This window comes from Pinus tabuliformis, chromosome 8, assembly GCF_031772625.1.
Source record: "Pinus tabuliformis cultivar Carrire ecotype Pingquan chromosome 8, CPIR1, whole genome shotgun sequence".
NCBI classification, from domain to species: domain Eukaryota; kingdom Viridiplantae; phylum Streptophyta; class Pinopsida; order Pinales; family Pinaceae; genus Pinus; species Pinus tabuliformis.
The window spans coordinates 479,086,850-479,092,600 of NC_142294.1; the positions used below are offsets into that span (position 1 = coordinate 479,086,850).

The following is a 5,751-nucleotide window of genomic DNA, read 5'->3' on the forward strand; positions in this document are numbered from 1 at the left end:
TCAGTTTTTCCTCTGAAAGTCCCAAAACCCCCTGCATCCGATGTGAGAGCTTGTAAATTTGTTTTTCGGAAAAACCTAAACTGCTCAAAAATTGCAGTTTTCGATCCATCTTTTCTTTCCCCATTCCTAGTAAAGCATGCAAAGCGTGCCCAAATATCCTGGATCCCCTCTCAAGACCCAGACCTTCCACCACTTTAAATGACTCCATAACTTTTTCCTCCGTAACCGTGAGGAGACGGGGTTGCCTTGCCAATAACTTTGATAATGCATCGCCCTCAATACCCAATCTTTGCAAGATTGAAATCGTAGATTTAAGCTTATCCTCACTCTGATCAAGAAGCTTGGTATAAAGAAGCTTGCAGATATCCTCGTTGTTGATGATAGACCTTAGATAGCTGAGCCTAGACTTCAAGTCCCTTTTGGATTTATATAAGAAAATCCCAGGGTTGCCAAGAACCGCCCTTCGAATCTAAGCAAGGGTGGTCAAACCACATTCACTTAACAACTCCAAACTTTCTTCCAAATCCTGGTTTGGTTTATGCAGCAATCCCTTGCGAAGTTTAAGGACTTACGAAACATCTTTCTCTGTCATACCGCATTTGTTGATGAAAAATATGTGACAACGCCCCCATCCAGGGATCAAAATTGAACACGTCAGAGCCCTTCAAAGGGTCTCTGGCAAGTCAGAGAAGTAAGAAGAAAATTTTACCAGTCAAAAAAAATTTAAAAATTGATTTTTGTCATTTAAAAAAAAAATTGGAATAATATCTTAAAATTTTTTAAGAAGTGCTGTCAAATTGTCAATTTTTTTTTAAATTTCATTTTTCCTGAAATTAGAATTTTAGAAATGAAAAAATTAGAATTTTAGGAATGTTGAATTTGTAAATTTCTTTTCATGTTAAAACTTAAGTCCCATTTTAGAAACTCCCATTTGAAAAACAACAGTTTCCTTTTGAGTTGTTTTTTCTAATTGTGCATATGATGCAAGTTCTTATTACGCCGTAAGGCGTTTCCCTCTGAAATCAACTCCCCTCTCTGCTTACCTGTCATCGTGTAAGCCACACGATTATATGTTAGACGATTGCAACAATTTCAGCCGTTGATCGTTGATTCAAAAGGGTTGCCCAAACGGTTTGGGCGTTTCATTTGGCAGATCGAATAGTTTCATCAGGGCAGCTGAACCGGGCTCTCTAGTACTACATGCGTCCCACTAACCCTGTTGGCGGGCTTTTCTTGTACTGTCTGTGGGTGGAGTTGATTGATCCCAAGGCTGTACTGAGCAGGCAGCACATTCTCACAAATCCCACATTCTCACAAATCCCGGTGTTCTCAAATCCATCGTTGAGAAAGCGGACATGAGAGAAAGCGATACCGTCCTGGAAATCGGCCCGGGTACTGGAAATCTAACCCTAGAGTTTCTGCAGGCCGCTCACAGAGTCATCGCAGTCGAGATCGATCCCCGGATGATCGAAGTAGTTCACAAACACATAAAGGGGGCCGAAATGGCTCAGAGATTGGAGGTGAGTTCCAATTTCCTTTGCATCTTGTTTTTACATTCATTCACCTTATTTACCTCATTAACAATATGTCAATTCCACATGGATTGTGACTCTTCATGCCCACCCCAAGTTTCAAATCCTCAGAGACATGTTTTCCCTTCATGAGCTGTTGCTTCTATGCACCTGTGTAAGCAGCGGCTCAGGCTCCGGCTCCATGTGGATGGGGCAAGGTGTAGGTCTTCTGCCACAATCACTGAGACATATGTTTTCGAATATCTGTTGTCAGCCTGCTATAGTTCGTTGTGATATTCACATAATGGAAATGGGCATGCTTTCTGCATGACCTGACTTCAGTTCATCGTGATAATCCCATAATGGAGAAGGGTGCGGTTGCTGCATTTGTAAACCGGAAACATCAACCAAAAAAAAATCCTACATTGACAACAATACTGAAGAAGGTTTATTTGTGAAATACCACATACATTAAAACTTTTTCAAATCTTTGCCAATCTGAAAACTGGGTTTAGGGTGAATTTCTCATGCCTATGCGATGAAAACTGGCTATGGGGTGAAGTCCTCATGCTTATGTGATAGCAGCCTTCTTTTCTTCAGTTACTACCTTTCTCCAATCTAATGATGCTTAGAAGTACCTGTGTGCTTTGGGAAGCCATAATCTTGTAACGTACTGCACTTTCTGTCTGGCAATGAAAAATGCCAATTTTGGCAATAAAACACTTCTTCTTTTTGAAAATTTGATGTTGCAGATGGATTCCCTACGCCCTTATGTCCAATTGGGCACCTCAGTATTAAATTTATGCAATTCAAACCTGTAATTCCAAGATTCTGGCAAAATTTCTGCCAGATTTACAAGGAAAATGCACTGGAAAGAGATTCTGTTTACTGCAAGGTTAGCCTAAGCTATGTGCTTTGCAGGTTCCCTTGTGATGTCTTCGTAATTGTCTCTTGCAATTCCTTTTTTGTTCCTTGTGATTGTTGTCTTTGGTGATACCTTATTAATTTTTGGGATTACGATAAATCAAAGTTGCTCTTCTCTAATATGACTATCTCCTTTTTCTTTTCTGTTATGGACAGTTGGTGCGAGGGGACATACTACGAACAGACTTGCCAACTTTTGACATATGTGTAGCCAATATACCTTACCAGATATCATCTCCGCTCATCTTCAAGCTTTTGTCCACCATGCCCAAGTTTCGAAGTGCCACCCTCATGCTTCAGAAGGAATTTGGCCACCGCCTCGTGGCAAAGCTTGGTGATTCCCTTTTCAATCGCCTGGCTGTCAATGTGGATCTTCTGGCCAGTACCAAGCTCCTTATGGATGTGAGCAAGAGGCATTTTACGCCATGCCCTAAAGTGGATTCCTCTGTTGTGAGAATCGAACCAAGGGCATGGCCTCCTCCAGTCGACTTGAGTGAATGGAATAGATTCACTCTGATGTGTTTCACCAGAAAGAATAAGACTCTCGGTGCAATCTTCCTGTTCATCAATTTTAATCTTGAAGGCATATATCCCTGCTATTGTTTATTTGCTCCCCAAGATTATCTTCTTTAAAGGCATTTAGAGCATGGATGGCAGCAATTTCTCAACAAACAATATAGGTACATTTGCATTGTATGAGCAAATGGAGGAATTTTTCCTTTTTAGTTAAAAGGACGAGTCATCTTCGGTTTTTCTTTGCAAGCAATACTTTAAGCAGACAGGCGTTTCAATATGAATTAGTTATGTTTTTTCGATCTCTTCATATTTATTTTCTTCAACATGTTTGAAACCTTTTCTTCTGGGAACTATTGTTTTTGCAAATATTTTACCTTGAATCAATTCGTCTCAGCATGCATTCAAGTTAGTTAGAATGGAATCACATAGGTTTCAGCAGTTTAGCCTAGTCGGTTGTCTCATTAGTGAGGACTTATGAGATGTATGTTAAAAGACTGAAACCTGCTTATGTTAAGGTGAATTTGTGCTGAAAACAGTTTTCAATACTCACGGATCAGACCTTGATCCGAAGAAACTTGTGGGTTAATGGAAACTCATGATCACAGATATAACTGAAAAAGGGAAAAGGAAACCCTCCTATTGAATGATTTCCTCTGCGAAGTTTTTCTCAAGCTCTTGTCAAATACAAGGCAAACTCTTACATTCCAGCTTAACAGAGTTCTTCGCAGAACTGAGGTTTTAAACATTTTGTTCGTAACTGACAGGAAAAATATCTTGAAGATGGATCACTTTCAGCTGCATAATTTTTTTAGTGTCTTGTACTCTAAATTTGGAGTACGAGGGAAAATATTCCTTGCTCATTAAATAAAGCCTCATCTGTGACTCCGTCGGTAACAACCACTCTTTAGAAGGTAGGCCCCGATATAAATACCAACATTTTGAAAGAGAGTCTAAAATCCTGAAAGGCTCTAAAGGATCATAGTGTACAACGGTGACTTCCCCACAAAGATTAGTCTTGCACATTACACAAGACTTGATCGAAGGATTTTCTGCGTAATGAAAAAGGCAATATGGGAGATTCCAATCACGTTCCAAGGCATTTTTTAAAATGTGGATGTGACAAAAGGTTGTTGTGGAACGTGCTGTTTGTATTTTTTAACACCACTAACACTTTACAACAATGAACTAATAATATTCATGATGAAAATAGCAATAGGGAAGATTTATCTGCATAATGAAAAAGACACTATGGGAGATTCCAATCATGTTCCAAGGCATTTTTTAAAATGTGGACGTGACAAAAGGTTGTTGTGGAAGGTGTTGTTTGTATATGGGAAATTTCTTGATCATTGTGTATAATCCTAATGTTGATAGATATGTCTACTAAGTGGTTCCAGTTAATGGGGCATTGATTTGAGTGGTCAATATATTTTTATTATTTATCAAAGTAATCTTGTGTTGTATTTGTGTTCTTCAATTTATGCCTTACGGCGTTTCCTTTGCAACATATGATGCAAATGCTAGTTAATTATTATGTCACAATTACCTTTTGATACCATTACATTTGGCAGTTGTTCCCATTTCAAAAACAACAGTTTCTTTTCGAGTTGTTTTTTTTAATTGTGCATATGATAGAAGTTCTTATTAATTATTATGTCACAACTATCCCTTGATACCATTACATTTGGTAGTTTCAATTGAGAGCGACTAGATGTCAATATGGGCCATGTATTTAGGTCTGTAATTTCATTGGGTTGTGCTTGAAGGTTGCCTAAAGCAAGGTTTGATGACGATTTAAGTTGGAGAGGAGCATAGATTCATCATTCAGCAAACGACTTTCAAGCAAGGTTTAAGCACGATTTATGCTTGGAGAGGAGCGCATTCAACAAGCTTCCTAACATACTGGATTTGATTTGTTTGCGGATTCCCAATTCCTGGTATGTTTTCATATTAAAAAAGGAGATACCAAAAACATATACACATTTGTACATTCGTTTGTTGAATCCTAAACCTGTTTAGAATTTTACTAAATTTTTTCGTTCATGCAATAAACTTAAATTTGATTGAGCTACTTGTATATTGGCTTGAACGTTTTGGTCACAAAAATTTCCTACAAAATTAATCCTTATCTAAACTGGAGCAGGAATATAGGTCTCCTTTTTATCCATTAATGGTAAATGCATTCGATATATTAGTTGTGGCTCATATCAGACCTGCCTTATATACAACATCCATGGGGTTGTTGTTCCACCATTTTCCTGTGGCTCATATCAGACCTGCCTTATATACAACATCCATGGGGTTGTTGTTCCACCATTTTCCTGTGAAAAAATAAAAAGAAATTTGAAAATAATTTACTGTTGTCAATTGAATTGCTCTTTTTTTTATGCTTTTCATTATAGAAGTGCGACCTGAATATGTGCCCTTCTAAATGAAATTAAGACCTGCCCTTCAAATTTGATCACTGCCCCCATCTGGTGGAGTTGTGGATGGGATTGTTGTTTCCGTCCAGAAATTTGCGATTTTTATGTGGGGATTTGCATTAATTTCAAGAGGACGAAACAACAAAATTGGGATCGATACATGAGTGGATACTAGGAGGACTTCCTTCATTATCAAACGTTTCAATATTTTATGAATAGACATTATCTTTGCAACAATGAAATTGCAGATTAAAGCGTACACTTGCTGAAATTAAAAGCAGAAACAGAGAAATAACTACCTATAGGAGCCCGCCGGACTGGAAGTCTGGATGAATATTCGTGGATGGTTCAGAGGGCAAAATGTTTTCGAAGACCAA

At 38.3% G+C, this 5,751-nt stretch overlaps 1 pseudogene; it reads left to right on the forward strand.

The window, feature by feature from the left end:
• Positions 1–1,200: 1,200 nt before the first annotated feature.
• Positions 1,201–3,082, forward strand: LOC149236149 (ribosomal RNA small subunit methyltransferase, mitochondrial pseudogene; annotated as a pseudogene).
• The last annotated feature ends 2,669 nt before the right edge of the window (positions 3,083–5,751 follow it).